General features: G+C 40.0%; 1 protein-coding gene across 1 annotated transcript in view; it reads right to left on the bottom strand.

The window, feature by feature from the left end:
- meioc (meiosis specific with coiled-coil domain) overlaps positions 1 to 23,387 on the bottom strand; it is a 47,492-nt gene that overhangs the window by 4,035 nt on the left and 20,070 nt on the right. The window contains exons 10-11 of the transcript XR_014873627.1: positions 3,262 to 3,321; positions 2,768 to 2,971 (exon numbers count right to left, since the gene is read on the bottom strand). The gene's annotated coding sequence lies outside the window, so the exon portion shown is untranslated. The remainder of the gene's footprint in view (positions 1 to 2,767; positions 2,972 to 3,261; positions 3,322 to 23,387) is intronic.

Below are 23,387 nucleotides of genomic sequence, written 5' to 3'. Positions count from 1 at the left end.
CTAATAGCTGTGTAGCATCTTCGTGCTGTTAGATCGCTTGACTTAAAGATATTAGCTCAGTTTCAAATCACAGCAGTCTCAGCCACAAGTGCAATAAGAACACACAAAGCCATTCTCCAGTAATATTAATAGCAAGCTCACCACAGTTAATAACATCTTTTCGACAGTAATTTTGTACAGTAATGTATATCAAAATTGATTTCCCCCCCACTCTAGAATACTAAAATATAAACAGACACTGAGGAAATGATTAAACTAACATGCACTAACTAGTCACAATGTAATCAGAGTTGTTGTTGTACCCTTCTAAAATTGCAATGACACAATAAATGCATGTCCCTGTTTCATTGCTAATTTAATGTGTGATTAAACAAAGCCTTTAGCTGCCAAGATGCTTGTCCCATACTTTTTATTCTGCATTGGGAGTTTAAAGACAAAAAGACAATGACTGATACCCATGTGCATTTCCCATTTCCATGCAAGAGTCTTTAGTCCATTTATTCATTTTCACTGAATTGCTTCTTTGCTTCTTTGTTGTTCTTGGTGTATTTGTTTGCGCTTTGTTTGTTCATCCATTTGTTCTCGGTTTGTCTTATTGTTAATTCATTCATCTGTTTATCTGTTACACATCCTGAGACAACACTGATCAGACTTTAATGAAACTTGAAGAAATGACTGATACATTCAGGCTTTTTGTCTTGGTGGTAGCACACCAACCGCCCCTAATCTCGGCCGGCCTGATTTTACGAGTCGAAATAAGCATAGATTTTTGTTATTTATTGGCCCACTGGGACAGTGTATCATTTGAGAATGGCATGTCTACTATCGAAATGTTTGTTTGCAATTGCATTTAACTGTCTCCCTTTCCTGATCTATGTTACCAAATTGATTCTTTCTTCTGGTCCTTCATAGTTTTTCTTTCCTCAGCGTTATATCTGAATGGGATGTTAAGAGCGGGGTAATACTTTCTTTTTCCCCTCTGCACTGTCATGTGATTCTCTATCTTTCCCTTCTCCTTTTTATGCTTGATCTCTTTTTATTTTCCTACACAGGCACTGTGAGAGTTAGTTCTTTGAGGTTTGTAAGGAGGTCTTTGTTGTACCTGCTGAATACCACAAACTTGACATTACTGAACATTTTGTTGGCAAGAACAGGACATACAGAGCTCCAGGCAACACCACATGTGAACACAGGCGCGCATTCACTGAAATTAGGGAGAAAAGAGCTCCAGAGAGGTGACCGAGGTAAGGACAAAATGTGGCTCTACCAAGTGTTACACATAAAAGTGGGATTCTTGGATAAAAGAACAAACATATCACAGGGGCCACAAGAGCTCACCTCTCACCCTGTGTCCTCCTGACAGCCCAACTCCAACCCACTGCTGACTACTCATAATCAATCATAGGCCCACTATAAATCAATCAATTAAAAACCCACACAAAGCCACAGTAGTGTAATCAATCAATCCAGCCTCTGTGGACGGTTGTTATTGAGAGCCAAGCATTAGATCTATAGTCGCCGGTCTCAAGATGCTGCTGGCCTTAGTGACATTGGCTGAATGTGCATGGAAAGAAATAAAAGTAGGAGTAGAGAGGTGAGACAAAGAGCTTGGGTGTGATCCACTATAGGGTAGAGAAGAGGCTCCCAACACTCCCATGATACATCGCCAGAGCCTGAATATTCATGCCTACGAATCGGGTACCATGGAGGCGCTCAGTTATTCATTATGCTTCTGCAAAAAGAAACACGCCATCGTCCCCCTGCGATGGAATATTAATAGTTCCCATTAATAAAATATCCCACTCCCCATCTTAAGTCTTGTCTTCAACTTTCTTGGCCATTGCACATATAAAGGCTTGGGACTTTTGGGATGTGACCATGAAAGTCAGCCAGAGAAGTGTTATTTAGCATATTAGCAAACTTAAAATAATTTAAACGCTACATACTGACCATCTGGCCTAAAATGAGAGAAAGTGTCTTGTTCTCGTTCCACATTTGGATGAACCCTTATAAACCCTTATGAAAATAGAAAGAAAGAGTGTGGGAGGGGATGGCAAGAACAGCTCTATAGCTGTATACTCAAAGGAGATGAATGTTTAATTTAGACCAGCCTGAAAGTATGCTGACATTTCGCCATTGTTAGGAGAGATGAATACATGGGACACTGTCTGCAGGAGAAATGGAAATGTGCATCAAGGTTGTTAAAAATTCAACTGCCCTCCCCACCCAGACATGCAGATCTAGGCTCGGAATACAGTAGGTAACCCGCAATGTTTGCCACTGTAATTCTCCCTTGATTGAGTCTGTGGATGCTATTGTCCTCTTCATCCAAGTCCACTTGAGTAACACAAACCATGCTTATACAACTCGAATCCCCAGTGCTTTCTTTTACTTGTGAATTGAGCAGAAACGCGTCCATCCTCTAATTTCTTGGACTAACTATTGACATTAACTCGCCAATAAATTTCCCTGAGCCATGAGACCCCTGTAGTAATAAGGTGGAGAAAGTAGGACTGCACAGCGTCAAGATCAGCGCCACCACAAGGACTCATGAGGAGTACTTATTAGAAGTCAGTGGGAATAAACAAATAAATGCAGGTGTAGCACAGCAGGCTGGGATTGTTAGCTCACTGACAACACCGACGAGGCGGCGAGGCATGAGTGGTCAGCCTGTGGCAAAGCAGTGACACAGAGAAAGAGAGTGTGAGAAAAGAGAAGAAGAGAGAAAGAGTGAGAGAGAAAAAAAGCTAGAGAGAAGGTCAAGTACCTGCCACTTCTGTCAGACACTTCTTATAACAGCTGAGCTGTGTCCAGCAGGGTGGCTGGCTGCTTTTGGGGCCTTTCATCTCACAGAGGTGATGGGTGATGAGAGTTTCTTTTCCTCACATTTAAAGTCTGCCACAATACATCCCAGAGACTTGGTAACTTCAGGTCACTGCTGGGTTGCATGGACTTCTGGGAAAACGTCCGTCTAGTGCGGCAAAATGACAAAAGGCTCAGCACATACACACAGAATCTCACATTGGAGTTTCAGTATAAAAATGTATGTTGTGTCGTACTGGTTTTTGCACTGGAGAGAATACAGATAAGGGAGCAGCCATAAGCAGCTTCTTCTCTGGGGGCATTTAGCTGTTGTTTATGCTGTGTCTCTGTTGCAGAGACATTGTAAGTGATTTTAAAAATCTGCTGTGTGTGTGTGTGTGTATACATGTAACTATGCCTTTGTGCAAGCAGAACTATCACTAGGCTTACAGGCCTTACCTGTAGGCAGGAGGAGCTGCTTGAACGATGGTGTGACCAGTTCAGCGCAGAATCACAGCCCTGGATCGGAGCCAGAGACGAGGCAGAGACTGAGGTTTCAGAGTTGAAAGGATTGTCTGGCCGTCAGAAAAACATTCAGACAAAGACACCAGAAAAGAATGAACTCCTGCCTGACCACTGGAGCTGCAGACCAGCAGACTGTGACTGACTGACAGACTGAGCCAAAGATGGCGATGCGGTCACTGCGCCACACCAAGCCAACTGGCTCACTGAAACAGGATCTGTTTTTCCGACCCCACGGGGAAACAGTGAAGAGCTCCCTGCCATCCCTCTATCTATAGCTCTCTCAGGCCTAGCGCAAAGAGGAATTAGAACCGGAGTTTCGTTTTGGTGGCCTGTGTTTTTGCCACATGTCAGCCAACTGAGTTTTAGGGAGAGTTTTTCTCAGAGGTAGCTCCAGATAGTCTCCTCTTTAACCCCCCTTTCTCCACGTTTCCCCCATCCCCAAGACAGAGTGTCAAAGGACATATGGTTTAGCTAGAAGCACCTGGCAGCCCCATCAAACTGGCAGGAAGATTGAAATTGTAGCAATGGGAGCTGGAAGCAAGAAGAAAGCCTACACATATCTCAAAAGAATGGTCTGGAATTCATTACAGTCGCTGAGAACATAAGAATGGGAGTGTGATGATGGGATACTGGTGGGAACCAGCTGGGGGAAAAGGCAAATTTGAGTATGGAGAAATTGCAGGACACAAGAAGTAAAAGCTACCTGTTGATGACTCATTAATCATTTAGACTAATTTTTTTAAAAGAAAGTTGCTAACCAAATTCTCCATTTTCACCAGATAAAGTGTTGCAGGACACAGATGTTTAAAATTTTGAAATGCCATGGGCCACATCAAGGACTGTGCCGTGTCACTGGACAGTTTCCATGTTGCCATGGTAATATTTTCCACTTGCTTTAACAACTCAACAAACACAAAAATAAAAATGCTAAGGGAAGGCTACACGGAAGAAAATACTGTCACTCTGTCATCACACCTCTTTTTTTTTATCTTCCTATATTCTGCCACGAACACATGAATACACTGCTTTCGTCTGTGTTATATACTGTAGCTGTGTAGCTCCGCACATTAAAGTTGATGTGGTGCAATTAGATTATTTTTTCTCCTGCAGCAGCTCTGTTTGTCTGTGTAACTAAAACACCTGTCTAGCTTTGACAGATCAATACACAATAAGACTTTGGGCATATTTGCTTCATTTATTTTGGTCAATCCCAGTACTCTAAATAGTGAGTAATGGCAATACAGAAAATCAGTGTGCATTTACTAAGTTCAAAGAACACGGCGCAGAGTGGCACCCGGAAACTTTTATTTTTTCCTGCAGTGGTTAAAATGAAGAAAATTGATTATCAATATGCATAAGTGTGTATTCTGTACAGCCTCTTCTGCCATGCATCATCAGTGTCATACCCTGCTGTTTAAAATAGATTACTGTGTATACTTGTCTTAAATGATGGATTGTCATGAACTGGATCCATAGTCTCACCAACTATTTTGCAGATGAGAGTGACAGAAGGAGTAGATAAACACAGTAAAACTGACAGAGGAGGCAGTTTGCAAGAGAGCGTTTCTCTGTTTTCACAAGCATCGCAGGGTAGATTACATTGAGGAAACCATGGACGGTGGTAAAAGATGTTGCCATGCTTCTTCCAGTTTTTGTTCTATTCTTGCAGGATGATAAATGCTGCTTTTCACATGGGATTTCACTGCAAGCTTGTTGTTACAAACACTGACTAGACATAGAAGTAACGACTGGTAAAGGGAGAAAAGAAGGGGTGTTGCTTATTAGTGGAAGTCAGAAGCACAAATTGTTAAACTGTCATTCTGAGATTCCAAACGGTAACAATAAAAATGCAGACTACAGGTTTATGCATTTTACATAGTGTGTTTTTTACACTTGAGGTGCTTTTATTGTACCTTCTTTTACTGCACTTTCATACTGAATGCTGTATTTTTATTGTGCACAAAATCTTTAATGACATTTTAAGAAACGGCTACATTGGCTACATATATAACTCTCAAGTCCTTAAATCAGCTGAAATTAATGTTTTCAAGTGTGTTAACACGGCACCAAAAAGGAACAATATCAGCAATAATCTTTCACAAGAACTTATCAATCTATTACTATTAACAGCCAACCGCTCCACTGTTAAATATTTCATTCTGCTGCTACTAGTATAGTGCATTGTTGTATCATATATACACATTTTTAGCATATATATGTATATGTACATACATTTATAATATTATTACTCTCGGGTATGCGGCATCTATATATTTATTCCTGCCCTGTCTCCTTTGCTGCTGTAACATTGTGAGTTACCCATCTCTGGGACTAATAAAGGCCATCTTATCTTATCTTATCTTAGCTGGGAGGGGTAATCAGGCCATTTCCAAATCATTTGTTGGCCATTATTCTACAATGGGAAAGATTATTCACAAGCGGAAAACAGTGCCAGTCTTCCAGTCAAAATAACACTGTCCAATGTTCAGAGAAACTGCAATAAAATAACCCTCAGAGCTCCAAGTCAGACTCTACAAGCCCTGCGTTAACATGCTAAATGTTGAAGTTCGTGACAATGCATTTAGAAAAAAAGTCTGAACAAATATAGCTCGTATAGAATGGTTCCTGACATAGATTTGCAAAGTTGCATCAGAAAAAAAAGAGTTCTGGAAGAAATTAAATGGTAAATGGCCTGTATTTGTATAGTGCTTTACTAGTCCCTAAGGACCCCAAAGTGCTTCACACAACCAGTCATCCACCCATTCACACACTGGTGATGGCAAGCTACATTGTAGCCACAGCCACCCTGGGGCGCACTGACAGAGGCGAGGCTGCCGGACACTGGCGCCACCGGGCCCTCTGACCACCACCACCAGTAGGCAACGGGTGAAGTGTCTTGCCCAAGGACACAACGACCGAGACTGTCCAAGCCAGGGCTCGAACCGGCAACCTTCCGATTACAAGGCGAACTCCCAACTCTTGAGCCACGATTGCCCCAAGATAAGGTGAAAGTGGAAATGTCTTGCCATAACGTACAGCGCCATGGTTTGGAAAAAACAAAGAAAGAAGATCAGCACAAACACTTCATACCAAATCTCTCAAGCACATGTTGAAGGGGTAATGATTTGGGTTTGTTCTGCAGCCATTGGATCTGGACACCTTGGACTCACTGAATTGACCATGAACTCCGTTGTATAAGTATTTTACAGATATATATGAGGCCATGTGTCTGACATCTTAAACTTGGCAAAAACCCAGGTGATGAAACAGGACAAAGATCACAAGCACAGCAGCAAGTCTAGAGCAGAATGGCTGAAAAAGAAAAGAATCAAGGTGCTACAATGACTGAGCCAAAGTCCAGACCTTCACACGATTGAAATGCTGTTATGGCACCTCAAGAGAACTGTGCATAAATGAATGTGTGCATGCCTCACTGCTATGATGTGAAGAAGAGTGGGCCAAAATAATGTGAGAGACTGATTAAGTCAAACACAAAACAAGTACTTAAAGCTACTTCTGCAAAAGGTGGCTCTACAAACTACTGAATCGTGGGATGCACTTAGTAATGACTAGTTATTCTATTATGTCCTTAAATGTGAAACCTTAGAATTGACAGAGAGTCTCTCTTCTTTTTACCATGACAGGACATTTTACATACCAAATCAGATTGCTTCTCTTTCTCCCGGATTATGTTTTCACTCTGATCCATGTTCTAGTCCCTTTTTATTAGGAAAAGAAAACAAAGAGCACTCTCATCAGGTTTTATATGCACTAAGGTTGGTGAAGGCTCACTTCACCCCACAAACAGTAAACTTAATAGGAAAACCGTCATACAGAATTGTGGCTATCGCCACTCACAGATTGCCTCTGACTCTTTGTTGCTTCCAAGTCCTCAGGGTCACTATGTCCCTGGGCTATGTTTGTGACTGTATTTCTAAACAGAGTGACAAAGGCTGTGAAAGTCTTGAGACCGAAACTTTTAAAAAGGAAAACCCTTGTTGCAGAGTTCTGTTCTTCTCCATCCCTCATTCCGTTTCCACTAAACGCTTCACTTGTCACCACAGACTCCCAAGCTCCTTTAATAAACGCTCCAAACGAAAATGTCTGGCTTTGAGTGGCAGAGTGTGACTGTTTAAAACCACTGGGAATCTAGTGTAATCCTATGGAAGACACAGACATAACCTGACTTTAAAGTTGTCTTGTCGCTCCACATCCAAGTGAAGAACCTGGAGAGGAGAGGCTAAGGATTGTAAAGAGAGGCTCTAGCGTGAGAAATCAAGTGTTCATGTTGACTTTCCAGGGAAATCAGTCTGCATTTGATACATGTTGAGTGGAGAGGCCCATATGTTTTGGTAAGACCTTACATCTGACATTAATCTTAAAATAGAGAGAAATGTGGGTTACTTCCACTGAGGGGGTCCCATGGATGAAACTTTAAGGACTGTCAGTCAGCAGTTGCAGCCTGCATCAACTGAACAGGTTGCTTAGGAACCGATCAAGAGGAGAGCACTATTGTAATGTGTTTGTCACCAGAGCACTAAAAGTAAGTAAGTAAGTAATACAGTTTGTTTGTTTTTTAATAAAAAAGCATGACAGAGACACACGAGGTCAAGAATTGAGATTGGTCAAAGGGTTTAATTGAACTGTAGCTCAGTGTGGTAAAATACATCCACTTAGGTTGTTGTTCATGCTAACGGGGGGAAAACAACTTTGCCAAACTTTCCTTTTTCTCTTTGTTGTTTTTTTCCCCCTCTTTTCTTTGTCTTTTTAGCAGACAGCTGTCTGAGACAAGATACTTCTTCCACTGGAGACCTTACTCTTTTCGCTCACACGCTCGCTGGCTCCTGGTTGCCATGGAAAATCCCAGAAATGGAGCAGATAACAGTTCAATGAGGGAGCAGAGACTGGAAGGTCTGGAGGGAGGCAGCAAGTTTCTAGGGCCCGTCCTGTCAAGGCATCAAGCTCTTTTGATGTGTGAAAATGGAAGAGAAGACAGAGTGAGAGGAAAATGTATAAAAACATAAAATGAGAGAAGAATAAATGGGTTGGCGACTAATCTGTTGACTGAAGTCAAAGTTGTGTGTGGAAATGTAACAGCAATTCAAAAGGAACTGATAAAAGAATGAGGATCTATTTGTCTTGGTAATTGTTAGAACCAAGTGTAATTTTGAATGAGTAAAAAAGAGAGAGAGAGAGAAATCCTGTTAAAACAAGACCAAGACAGTCGCTACCTTGCAGCCAGAGAAATGACTCACTGGAATACAGGAAAAAAAATCAGCATGATATCCTGTCTACCACGTAAGAATTAACTGTCTATTACTGATTTATTAATAATAAAGTACGGTGTTGGTGATTAATTTCTGCAAAGAGTCAGTCAGAAAAGGTTGAAATGAGGCTGGCTGGCACCAAAAGCCTATCTATCAAACCAACAAATCATAAAAACCAGAAAAGGGCCAAATGTTCTGAAAGAATTTGAGTAGGCTGAAAGATGGTGTCTCTATAAATTTCCGGGGCCAGAGTATCTTTAAAATCCAACATCAACGATAGCTGTGCACAGGCTTGGGAACTCCTACTGAGAGTTAAAGTTATAAAACCATCAGGGAAAAATAATAACAGATTGAGAATTAATCCACTACCTTCTGGAAAGATGAACTTGCTGATTAGGAAGGTTACTCATATCCCAGGAAGTAGAAAATAGGCAATACAAAATGTGCATACAAACACATGAATTCTTAAAATGCTGTACTTCTGTGACACATCAGTAGGGACTTGCTGGTGACAGCCCCACCTCACTTTTTACAAAGGGTTTTGAAGTACCACTGTCAGGAGAGGCCCCTTGGAGGTTCTTGAGTGAAACACCTGTCTGAAATCAAATTCACTTTTATTTCCCTGCCTCCCCGAGACTGTAGAGCAAGGATATAGGACAAACGCACTGCGCGACTGCATGCCCAATGAAAGTGGAAACCATATTCCATGAGAGCAACAACTTTATTTTTTTTTTACATTTTCATTTGCATCACCGACACAAAGTGGCCATTGCTCAAGGATCTAACAATGATTAGCTTCACATAAATAACAAATGTGTTTAGTTCGCTGATGTGTTTTTCTCCCCCTTTTGTAATGCAGCTTTCCGTGGGCTTTTCAGTTTCTGTGGTTACCGCGGGTAATATCACCTATTGAGTCCTTGTACTGATGAGTTCTATGTGTTTTAAAAGAAAAAAAATTGCAGCTGCTGGGCCTGGTTATTCAAAATTCATCACTTCCTGTGCACAGCAGTTACTTATTTTCACACCTGTGCCAGTTAGTCCATTTAAATCAAACTCTGGTTCGTATTCCCCTTGAGGCTGCTTGTTTGTGCAGATGTGAACACGGCAATCGCACTCAGGTGCGGAACAAACCAATCATGCCAAAACCCTTTGGAGAATGTGGGCTTAGTCTGGTTTCAATGCCTTCCTGTAGTCTTTGCGGTCTGTGATGCAGCAGAGTACACAAACTGTAGCAATTAGCCATTGTTGATAGTAAATTTTCCATGTTATCCATTTACCCGGAGCGTTGCTCCTACAGCAGACACATGTATCCAATAAGCAGGCTAAATGTCCTCAATGTGGTTTGCAGTGGTGCATTTTGTTCCGCTTGGATTTTGTTTGGAGTTTTCTCAGTGTGAAAAGAAGCCAAACAACAGGGAAAAGCTGCACTTTTTCAAACTCATCAACTGATTCTGACCATCTAAATCAGTTTTTAAACTATATTTGTGAAACCCCACTTAGATCCGACAGCAAATCTTTCACGAACTGAAAGACTTGCCTTATGATATTGGCCAGCAGAAAGTAGTAAACCCAAAATGTAACAAAACTGGTATTGGTCTGTGGATGTCAGTGCAAGTCTGTTGGTGAGTCAATCCACTCCTATCATATGAATATAAGTATCTGATTGTCTGACTACTCCTTCAACACCAGCACATAAAAAATGTAACTGATATCAACACAGATAAAGTGGCAAAAAAGTGTGTATTTACATTTATTTGTAGGTGGAGCTCCATGAAATTTGGACTATTTGCAGTAATAATATCCCATCACTTCAGAAATCCTCATCTAAATATGTAATACCTAAAACAAAGAAAATCATCAGCCTCCACTATACTTTGTAATTAGGAACAGGTCTGTAGTAAATATACATACATACTTTTAGTTTATTTGTAAGCATGTTAGCATGTTTATTTCTTTAAAGAGACATGGGACTTTAGTGTAGCCTCACAAGAGTTTGCCTATGTAGCTGTTCACTCCAAGTCTTTTAAGATATAACCCAGTTCTATATTTCAGCTAAAGGTTTCACAGTTAAGAGTTTCAGAAGAACACAATGAAATACTGAAGAAATTGTCAGAGGTATACTGTCTGCAAGTTTGAAGCTTAACTTTTGCTAATGATTAAGATGAGAAGCGGTCAAAGAGGACAGGTAGGTGGACAAAGACTGATGATGAATGACATAAGAAGATTGAGTGTATTCATAGAAATGAAAGATTAATTTTTCTAAGCGAGCATGGACAGCAGAGTGGCTCCTTCTCTGACAATAAAGATCCTTCATGTCTGGCCATATTCAGCCTCTGGTATGGTACTAGGTTACCAGATGCCATGACTGACCTCATCATTCCATCTCTGTGGTTACAGTACTCCTTTCCCACTACCAGTCCATCTACCTGTCTATATACATAAGCCCTAAATGCAGCTATCGGCTAGACTTTTTTTGCCAGCTCAGTATGAGGAGGAATCAGAGACTGTTATAAAGAAAGGTGCTGTGTGATCAGACAGGTTTGTCACAAACACTTTAACTTCAAAACCAAAATTTTTCATGTATCCTCAAAGATCCGGTCAGCTGTATTCTACCATGAGGGGGAAAAATGTAGATATAAATAACATCTCAAAAAAAGAGGAAAAAAACCCATCAAATCTCAAAGTTTGGTTTTTTTTTTTTGCTCTTGTCGTCTTCTTACTGTTTAAAACAAGTGTGAGGCCTTCAAGTGGTGACAGCAAGCTCTGGGGTAAAGAAATAGATGGAAAGAGAAAGTCTGTTCTCTTTCATTGCTTTTCATCGAACTACCAGGCACAGATCAAAGAAAAATGTTGTCATGGGACCAACTAGGCATGCATGTCCAGCAGGCTTGGTGCTTCATGTGAGAAGATGATTGAGTACACAATGATGGCCTCTGAGGATTAGCCATGCTCTGAGGGTATAAACACCAACACTGAAACCAAATCCCAAAAGTGCTAGGCCACACTTTTGCCTTTTGGCCACTATGCCCCCAAATTTGGACCATTAGAGGCCATAATAAAAATCTCTCTACTTTAGGTATGAATGTTGAAACGGCATCCTAACCTTTCTGAAAACATTTTGTAATTATCAAAGCAAGAAACAATGCTTAAAGATACAACTCTGATACTGGCAAAGGTTGGGATGCTTGAATGCTACAAGGGCTGAAAAAATAAGTAGAACTAAAAAGAAACAGCTGGAGGAACATTTTCCAATTAATATGACAATCGGCAACAGGTCTCAAAGAGGCAGTTGCTCTAAAGTAACGACAAGTTGGGATTCATGAGCAGTGTTGGTTAAGTTACTTGAAAATAGTAATTAGTTACTGATTGCTTCTCCAAGAAAGTAATCCATTTAGTTTACTGATTACATATTTTAAAAAGTAATTAGTTACTTATTACTTACTTATTACTTACGTTGTGCATCATTACTTTTTAATGATGCACAACCTGAATACATAATAAAACAATAGACCTTTCAGCCCAATTCTATTTTTTCTACATAATCCCTCATTTAAACTTGAATTAAATGAAAAAGTCTCTTTTTAAAACTTGTTTTATTAGTTTTAATATTTTATTGTTATTATACGCAATATTCTCTGACTTTGTTTAACATTTAAACTTATTTTCTGCATATTCCAATATATAAAATATGTTTTGTGTTTACACTCACTCTTTCAAATAGATGCAAGTAAAACACAGCAAAAAATAAATAAAATCAAAGATTCAGCGGCACTAAGTCCCATCGCTCTTAAATCTGTTTTAATCTGTTTAGCAGGAGTGGGGGCAGTGGAGGTTTGCCCGGTACTGCAGAGTAATGTCAGTGGGGAGATCCAGGGGTTTCTTTGTGAATTTCACATTCAGATTTGAAGTGAAATTCTTCGCTGTAGAAAGAAGTTTTCTTCCCAGCCCAAGTGTACAGCGGACACTAATGTTTGTCACTTTTTACAGAATCAACCCAAAGTAATGTCAGTACTTCCAAGCTTTAAACGCTGCACGGTCGTACTCTCTCCTGCACTCCATATTATTGATTGTGGATCTACACACATCTGGTGCTGCCACGGACGTCGCACGCTCGTACGTCATTGTCAAGAGACACTCTCACAAACAAAATCACGGTTTAGTAACGCAGCACGCTTACAGGAAAGTAACAGTAATCCAAAACTTTTTTGCAATAGTAATCCCTTACGCGTTACTCCCCATCTCTGTTCACTGTCTGCAAAAACAACATCAGCTAATGTCAGAATTGTCCATCCATCCATTCGCTTCCGCTTATCCTTTTCAGGGTCGCGGGGGGCGCTGGAGCCTATCCCAGCTGTCATAGGGCGAGAGGCGGGGTACACCCTGGACAGGTCGCCAGTCTGTCGCAGGGCTAACACACAGGGACAGACAACCATTCACACTCACATTCATTCGCACATTCACACCTAGTGACAATTTGGATTATCCAATTAACCTATCCCCACAAGCTGCATGTCTTTGGACGGTGGGAGGAAGCCGGAGTACCCGGAGAGAACCCACGCAAACACGGGGAGAACATGCAAACTCCACACAGAAAGACCCCGGCCTGATGTTGGAATTGAACTCAGGACCTTCTTGCTGTGTGGCAACAGTGCTAACCACCGTGCCACCGTGCTGCACGCGCTGTCAGAATTGTGTTCTTTAAAATAAAATTGTGAAGACCTTGAAAATCTCAGCATCTATAGCAAAGCTCATTTAAAACAAACTGGCAAAATGAAAAAAATGCTTTATGGTTAGAGGAATTCATATTTGAAATTCTTTTTGGAAAATATGGACCCTATCCAAGAGGAGAGAGACTAGCAAGTCCATCTCTCTGATTGTAAGGGGGTACATTAGTGACTGGCAGCTTTCATATATTGAAAGTAAGGTATATACAGGAGCTCTAGAACAGATGTTCCCATACAGATATTGCCTTTTTCAGGGAAGGACTTGCTTATTTCAGCAGCATAATGCCAAACCACATACTGCTTCTGTTACAACATCTAATAGATGTCTTTATAGCAAAAGAGTCTGGGTGCTGAACTGGCTTGCCTGATATGAAGACCTTTCATTAACTGAAAACATTTGGTGGATCTTGAAATGAAAAGCACGACCCAGGACTGTTGAGCAGCTAGAATCATATATCAAATAAGAATTGGGTAACATTCCTCTTCTAAAAGTCTAGCAGCCGGTTTCCTCATTTCCCACATATTTGTTGTTAAAATAAAAGAGTGGATGCTATACTATGGTAAACATGTTGCCACAATTTCAAACTAAGCTAATATTTTTCTTATTATGGTTTCAAACCATTATAAACATTTAAAAGTTTTTCTGCTGTGAATAAAATATGAGTTTTTGAGTTTTCTCAAATCCATTCTTATTTATATTTTACATAGCATCCCAATCTTTTTCAGAATTGGGGTTATACGTGCAAGCACATGGCTGCTCTGCCTCTCCAAACAATCTTGGACTGTAGCCAAATCAATGTGAAAACCGGTGTTCTCTCTAGTGTAGCACAATCAATTAAAATCAAATGCCTCTGAATTTGTTCTGGCATTTAATAGTTAAATATTTAATGAAAATATATAGGGTTGCACATTATCCAGAGGAATGTTTGGCATTGTGTTTGATTTGATTGACAAATATCCCTCACAGCATCCCCACATTTGTTTTGGAAATGGGATTAAACATGTACAGCATTGAAAGTTGGTGTCAAGGCTCTGGCTCTCACTCCCCACAAGACAATACAAAGCTCAGAACAGCAGGGAGTACGGAGTGATGATACCAATATCACCCTGAGGATATATTCAGGCAACAGCTTTATGAACAGTGGCAGGGGAAATAGCAGAAAGTGACAGGATAGGAAAAGAGTGAGCAAAGCACTTGATGGCTGAAGTACACATCATCAGTAAAAGGGTGCGCTGGAGATGCCACAGGAGCTTATAGGTTTACAGCACAACCTCTACATACCTATGGAAGTAAGCAGAAGTAAACAAATCAATAATACTTTTTTTTTTTTGTAAAAGACAGAACAAATCAATTCTAGATGTGATTTCTGTGATCTTATATTGCTACATTTGTAGTGCTACCTTTATCAAAATTTGCAAAGATCCTTTATTACTATCTTCTTAATAAGAAACTAAAAACCGTGTGACTTCTGCATATAAAAAAAGAAAGACAGCACACATTTTACCTCAGACACCTCCTTCTGTAAACTCAACTGGCATCAGCCAATGGGAAATCAATGCACTGACTGCTGCTGTGAGTGTCAATGAAATGTTTGGAGGTGCAATCCAAAAAACGCACCCATGTGGCTTTAGACTCTGACAAACAGAAGCAAATGAGGACAAACACAACACACACACACACACACACACACACACACAAATAATCATACATACATACACAAGGACAAATAATTACGAAGCAAATCAAAAGGGTGTCTTTTAGAAAGACTGCTTCATTGCCAAGAAATCTAAGACCCATGAGAGAGCTTTCTTAGTTAAGAGTTTCTTTGACTGTCTTCATACATTAGGGGAAATAACACACGAAGCATATTTTATTCCAGGGATAAAACTTGACAGAAAAGTTTTGGGGGGGGGGAAAAAAGTGTTTTGTGAAAACCTGTTTTGCTTGACATTGTGAGGCTTCCTTCACTGTCACATTAATGGTAAACGCAGCTCCATACTGTAACACAGCAACTGAAATATGACTCATATATTTCCAAATACCATCTGGGTGTTTTTAACATAACCCCAACCATCTGTGTCAGCACTCAAGTCCAAAGAAGAAATTTGACTTACAGAGGCAAATACACAGTCAGGTCCACAGCAAAATAAAGAAAGAATTAATAAGTAAATTAAAAAGTCTAAAACTCGTGGATGCCACAAAAAATAGTTTCCTGAGGTGTTTCACTAGGTTATTGTTGCTGCACCTTCAGCTGTTGCTTGTTTTTCCCCACTGTGGTCCTTTCTGGCCTCTATTTTGTCTTTATAAATAATAAAAATGCTTTATTCAGCTCAGGTCAGGTGAATAATGCTTTCACATCATCAAGAAACACCAGTGTTCCAATTCTATTGACTACTATCCGACACTGTACCACCATCATTTTTGACATATGACATGGTATGCATTAGATATTAAGCCCATCCTGTCCTTTGCCATATTCTTCTCTCACCATCAGCCAGCTACAGAAAAGAGTAAAGTTATAACTTGCAAAGTAAAACAATGTTAAAAACCAATGAAAAGTGATTAATTTAGCCACTGTCTGTACTTTTCCTATTGTACTTCTTTTTATTTTTTTAAATTTGCAACGTTTGTTTGCTTGGTTTTTTTGCACTTCTTCCATCCCTGCTGACCTTTCTTGTGCCCTTCTTTGACCCAACCCAAGTCTCAACCAGTCTGCATTTGACCATTGCACAATGTTGTCCACATAGAAGAAGGTGCAATTAGGATTTTGACAGACTGCGGAACATGCATTATTTGTAAACCTCTCTCTGCAGGCTCTTTGTAGAGCAAACATACACAAACACAATTGTGGTGCCATAAATTGAGCATAACTTGCTAAAGCTAACAAATGATCTGACCAATGAGAAAGCTGGTAATGAAAATGGTAGCAAGGGGAGTGGGCAGATAAGTATTCATTTGATCTAGGTGTTAAATCATATATCTAACATTGGCCACTAGATTGCTGAGCACTTGGTTAGTCATTAGACTCTGAGACGTTTCACTTTTTGCACACCAAGAAGATAAATATCCATTAAGACTGATGGTCATCTTCCCAGTTCTTAGTTGAATCTCACAGTTTCCACACACTGCCAGTTATGGCATGCTGACTTCCACAAGAGCATAGCCTAAGCCAGCAGTAGCCATAATTTTGCACCTTTCCCTGCAACACTGAAGGATACCACACGTGGCCATGAAACTGCTTAGCAGTCAATTTCTCATTGTTGGAATAAAGAGTCAAAACCACAAAAATCATCCGTCCAAGTACTTATGGCTTTCAAACACAATCGCACAACAAAGAACAGAGCTAAAGAAGAAAAGAAAATGACATTTTCGCACAAGGACAACTCTTTCTCGTCCGACTCTGTTAATATGCACATTCAAGTGTGACATCCAGTGTTTCTGAATGTCATATAAAGGGCCTTTCAAAGACCCTTCTGATAATTCTTATCTGATATATGTGTTTATGAGATGTGAAAGAATATATTTTGCTTGATACATGGTTGTTTGCTTTGTGACAGAAGTGGTTAGTATGATCCATTAGCTACAATGGCAATATTTATTTGGCGCCAATTAAGGAATTATCTTTTAAAGAAAAAACAATATTGTCAGAAATGAAAAAAATATATAGTTTACAAGTAATAAAAGAGCTTTAGGCTACTGAAGAATAATTTCAGTAATTTCATGCAGTACCCATACACTGTGTCTTCACTGTGAATAAATAGCTTGAAGTCAGACCAATTATATAAGTAAAGATTAAGATAAGGATAAGCCAGGGTCACTATCTGTGGTCCATTTTTCTCTGATTATCTGCCAAGCTGCTGCCTTCTGTTGTCGCAGTCTTGCTGTTCAGTTCTTAATTTAGCCTCCTCTGAGCCCACACAGATTACAATGGCCTGCAACAGGCCAAGATGCACTCTGGTGTTCCACTCTACAAGCACGAAGCGGTAGAGGGACAGGGGGGTAAATCAAGATACATCCCTGGGTTGATAGATACTGAATGGAACCGAAAGAGAACATGGAGCAAGGTCGGCATTCATTAGCCATGTCTTAGAGTTACAGATGGGAAACTCCCCAACAGAACAGTTAGCTAGTGCTTGCTGCTGCTGGTGCTAACATCTTCATTTTGCACATACATTAGGCTCGAGTTTAGATGCTTCTGCGAATCGATGGAATTTATCTGAACTACACTGCATACAAATCTCCTCATACACAATGCAGTAATTTTAATAATAATCTGTAGTACATATGCATACCATTGGGCAAGTCAAATTCATTCTGCACTAAGTAATTATACCAAATACAAAAACAATACTGTTAATGCAGTAACTAACTGTGAGCATCCATTCCCAACAAACATGACCAAACTGCAAAATCAGCGCAAGACATTTATGCAAATTAATAAAAAAAAAATACAGCTTTTATTTACATATTTAGTGTTAGGAACATAGTGCAAATTGAGTTAAAGAGTGCCAAAACTACTATAGGTTTTCCCATAATACATATACATATATACACACACACACACACACACACATACATATATATATATATATATATATATATATATATATATATATTTTTGTTTTTTGTTTTTTTTTTTTTTTTTTTTTTTAAAGCTAGACCGGAGAGGAGGTTCTGCACCAACGACAAAACAATTTGTTCCTCTTCACCATATAAGTGAGGTCTTTCTGCCCTCTTTCAACGTCCGCAGTCCTCCAGGATCTCCTACACAGCAATGACAGAGTCAATGTCATGCTGTCACCTGAGTTGAGCCATTATTACACAGGCATTCTTAATAGCCCTATAGATTAAAGTCCAGAGGAACAAGACACCAACAGATTAAAAAAAAGAAAGATAGGAAAGAGGATGATGAATTGCCTTAGATTGCTAGGCAATCATGCATAAATTACTAGGATGCTATAAGGATGGTATAATAACTAGCGCTGTTTTAAGAGATCATTCACTCATGGGGGGTTGTCTTGTACGGAGGAGTGGGTGGATACATGGGGGAAAGAGATGGGTGGTGAGTAAAGAAAGGAGCGGGTCGCAGCTGTCTATTCAATCACATCAGCATCAAGGGTATCGCCCTGACACCGTCTCCCCTCTGTGCCCTCAGCATCCACACAAATCTCCTGATAGACAGATGCAGCACTCAACCAGCGCCCTCATCCCCCTCTGCCAGGACCCACAAGGTTCCCTGGGCATGTCTCTGTGGCCCAACAGGCTGCCGCTGGGAGCCCCAGCAACAACTGATTATTCAGGATCTAGACTAACAAGAATCTGCCATGTGGATCTCAAAACAACATGTTCTAGTTGTGAATACATCATGAAGCATGGGGGAACAGGCTGTCCCTTTTTTCCTTTCTCTCTGGATGTGCTGCAATTTCAGCAGCTGAGCCGATTCAGGAAAAGTAGTTTTAAGTAGGAGGTTTCAACCCAAGATTTTTTTTACCATAGCATCCAAGTCCTTGCTGCACAGGATATATAGCACCTAAAGGCTTTGCAGCACTGTGATATGAAACAGATGCACAGTTCTTTTTTTTTTTTAAATAAAGCCTGCAAAATTAATGAAATATTCAAATTACTAGTATGTATAAGTTCAGCAATCCAACATTCAATCAGTCCATTCTATTGTATTTAATAAAAATGCACTCCCAACACAGACTTTACACAGTCTCAAATGTTGCCAAATGCTCAGTAGTGCACACAGTACATGACTTAAGTTCCACCTATGAAATTATTGAAAGAATAAGAAAAGAGAGAGCAGGACACAAATCAAAACCAAACAGTCTGGCATAAAAGAAACTCCAATGCATATAATACATGCTGGTGTCAAGTCCCTGTTTCACATATAGACTGACCACCCACTTTTTTTTCTACTTTAACAAAAATCTAATCAGCCAATCATATGGCAGAAACTCAGTGCATATTTACACATGTTGACAAAGTCAAGGCGACCTGCTGACGTTCAAACTGAGCATCAGAATAGGAAAGAAAGGTGATTTAAAGGACTCTGAATGTAGCATGGTTGTTGATGCCAGATGGGCTGGTCTGAGCATTTCAGTGACTGTTGATCTACTGGGATTTTCCCATGCTGCACATCTCTAGGATTTACAAAGAACGGTCTGAAAAAGAGAGAATATATAGTGAGCGGCGGTTTTCTGTGTGAAAATGCCTTGTTGTGGTCAGAGGAGAACGGCCAGACTGCTTTGAGAGGATAGGAAGGCAGTAGAAACTCACATAACCACTTGTTACAACTAAAGTATCTCTGAATGCACATCACGTCATACCTTGAAACAAATGGGCAACAGTGACAGATGGGCTACAGTTTACTGAAACTGAGGCTACACTTTGCATGAGCCCACCAACATTGGAATATATAAGACTGGGAAATTTTGTCTGGTCTGATGAGTATCAATACGTGCTGTGACATTCAGATGGTGTGACCAGAATTTGGTATAAATAAGCATCCTATCAGTAGTTCAAGGTGATGGTGGTTTACTGATGTGGGGGATATGTTTTGGCATGCTTTTAGCCCCCTTAGTACCAGCTGAAGATTGAATGCCACAGCCTGAGCAATTTTGGTGACCATCGTTAGATCCCAGTTATTCACCTACCACAGTGCAGCCATCTTATGATAGCTGCTTCTAGCAGCATGTAACAAAGCAGAGACTTTCTCCAACTGGTTCCTTGAAGATGACAATGTACTGACTGTGCTCAAATGACTTCCACAGTCACTACATCTCAATCTAACAGAGCAACTTTGGGATGTAACAGGGGATTCGCACCATGGATGTGCAGCTGACAAATCTGCACCAACTGTGAATATGGAACAAAATCTTGTTTCCAGCATCTTGTTGAACTCGTGTCATGAAGAATTAAGGCAGTTATGAAGGCAAAAGGGGGGGGGGGGGGTCACAGATTAACTGTTCATTTTTATACTTCAGCACTTATTTTGACCTGTGCTGAAAGACGTAAAATCAAAGGATTATTTATTCAAATAATTCAGAATTATGTAAAAAATACTTGGCATAAACTGAATGTATATGAATCAAGTATATTTAATTTGACCAGATTCAATTCAATTTAATAGTTTACACTGTATTTATACAAAATATGTAAAATTTAAATGTAGACTAATAAATTAAAGTCAATATTTTGTGCAAAAATATTTTTTGGGGTGTGTGGGGTCTTGAAGCTCAGAATATAATTAACTCCTTTGTGGTTCTAATCAAGTTTGTCTTCATGAGCAGCCAAACAGTATATCAAAAACGCGAAAATATAATTTAGCTGTTTTTCAGATTTTTCTTTCTGCTGCAGGTGGCTTGTGATCATTTAATGCACTGCATGAAAAGGTTGAAGTGCCAGCTCTTGCTAGTGTATGCTTCTCTTGAAGGGTAAGCTTTGTGGAAGAATTAATCAATTTCATTGATTTCATTTAGGGGTCACATGGAGGATAAATTTCACCAAAGCATTCTCTACTCTTCCATAACGTCTTCCCTGCCACATCATTGCTACAGTCTGTGCCATTTACAACAACCATACAGCTAGTAAAGGTAGCAGAAGTTCAGAGTAGCCAGAGTTGATTCCCCAGTTCAGGGTCGTAATAGGGACCACCTGTCAGCACGGTACACTTACCATGGGTCCAGATATTAATCTCCTTGTACCGTCTTCTTTATCAGCATTAATTGGTATGCTCCTCAGTTACAAAGTGTTACTGCAGTCCCTCTTCCCTTAAATTCCTGTATCTTTTTCTCTGATTGCTTATAGCCCAAGTGGAGTAATGCTAGCGCAGCAGGGAGCTGGGGAGCAAAACAAAGTTAGGGCACTTAACTCAATAGTGTTCACAATGGCAAATTAAGCAGAAATGTTGAAGTGGTTGCCAACCATCCCGCCCAATCAAGCACACGCACACACACGGGGAGCTTGAGTGTGTCTCTCCTCTGTGACTCATTAAGGATCTGATAATAAGCAGAAAATGTATGGGCAAAATTGTAAAAGGATACACTGGTTAATATTTACATAGCACTTTGTCTCCATCAAACTCTATACTCCACACCACAGAATGGGAAAGGAGGATTAATAGTCTCACTTTTCCTCCCATTAATCCACAAAGACGGTATAGAGTAACTTCCCTCCTCCATCTCTGTGTTTTTCCTCCTCTTTTATATCCTCCATGACCCCGAGTTCAAGGCAGAAATATAGAGCATCTGTTTGTACAGATGATAGCTGTCCAGTAGTATCTAATGGACGAGAAAGGCAGAGTTTAAAACCGTCACCTTCTTCTCTAAACAGAAGGTGGCGGCGAAATAAACAAAACGACAGAGTATGTGGAAAATAGACGAGATGTCTTTGTGCCAGGAAAGCCGGGACTTTAGAGTGCCAAAATAAAAACATTCACTCATCACCTTTAAACATAACATACATAATCCATAAAATACACACAAATGGACACTGTCAAGGAGGTTGGAAATACATTATTCAGGGTTAAAAGACGTAATAAAAACAGTAAATGTAATGATTCTGCACTGTAACTCTGAATGAGAGAACTGTAATGAGGTTATGAATAGGAAGTAAGGGGGTCACCATCTATAGACAGTCTTTAAACTAAAAATCATCAGTGCGTTAAGAGTGATATCAGGAGTGGAGAGAGGGGATAAAAAGTGATGTTTCTGTAATAACCTGTTAATCCTCCGCACCTTGGCATGAGCAGATAATCTAGAAGAAGTAATTATGCTAAAGATTCGTAATTGAATTATAAAATGAAGAGTACTGAAGGATTATCAGTGACCAAACAACTGCGATTTCAGAATTGGATTTACAAGAACTTTCCTCCTGCTCACTCTTGGACTCTGGGGGAACTAGGGGACTTTGGACAGAGTTGCTACTTCCTCATCAGATTCAGAGATGGAAGGTTGTTACTGGCCAGGCAATAGTTTTTACTCCTCTCACTCCTTGATGAGTGGTAGTTTTTATGATTAGCTCTAGTGATATGTAAAGTGATTTATGCAAACTGGATTTTAAAGTTTATTTTGTATTGTGATTTATATGCATGCTATGCAAAGGCTAAAATCCTTAAATATATTATCTGTATTTAAAGTCTAAAATGTGCACACTCACTTTTGCATCTTTTTAATGGTAATGTTATGGGTTGTTCTAGCCCACAAAATTAACAGATCCTTGAGGCCCATTTTCCTGGCCACTGAAGTAAATACCTAATAATTTCACCAAGTACACAGATCATTAAGGGGAGAGCTGCTGTTAACGGGTGGGGCTGGTAATTGTATTTAACTAATAGGGCTGCTCAGTTAAATGTATCACAGAGGAAGCTGGGTAGGTATCCGAACATAGACGGTTAGAGCAAGGCATGTCTCCCTGCTGGCTTAAATATGTTTCTGGCAATCGCATGGAGGTAATACTATTTAGACACAGAGACTATTGGTCTAGACTTCCTGTACAGGAGTAACTGGGATCTAACACAGGTATATAGAGTTCATCTGACACTATCAAACTTTAACTGCACCCTAAAGTATATCTTAGCTTAAACATTTATCTTAAGACATTTACCCAGGGTTTCTCTGAAGTGAACTCCAAATAAATCACACCAAAGGCATACTGCTACATTCTGGTGTACAGAATGGAGAATCCTAATCATGGAGCCAGTTTCCAAATCATTGAAGGCTGAAGTGTTGCTGCGCGCCATCCAAGCTTGGCACCACATACGTGGATGAAGGCCATCGCTGCTCTCTGCAACATCACAAATGCACCAGGCATGCACACAAAGCATGCTACATGAAAAGGCATTTGACCTGAGAGGTTTAAACTTGCTTCCAGGGCAAAATCACTCAGCTTCTAACACCCTCAGGTACTACTAACATATAGTACACTGAAGTACACACTCAGTGACCCATGGAGATAAACACAGAGGACAAACTGGATCTATATCTATTGTAAGTGGCAGTTGACTACTGTACCATTAACCTTGGAGAAAGGAGGTAATAAAAGTGCGCTTTTGTACCCTTTCCTTTT

Source organism: Neolamprologus multifasciatus, chromosome 4 (genome assembly GCF_963576455.1).
Source record: "Neolamprologus multifasciatus chromosome 4, fNeoMul1.2, whole genome shotgun sequence".
NCBI lineage: Eukaryota > Metazoa > Chordata > Actinopteri > Cichliformes > Cichlidae > Neolamprologus > Neolamprologus multifasciatus.
The sequence above is the reverse complement of the archived record's forward strand: the minus strand, read 5'-3'. Positions and strand labels throughout refer to the sequence as shown.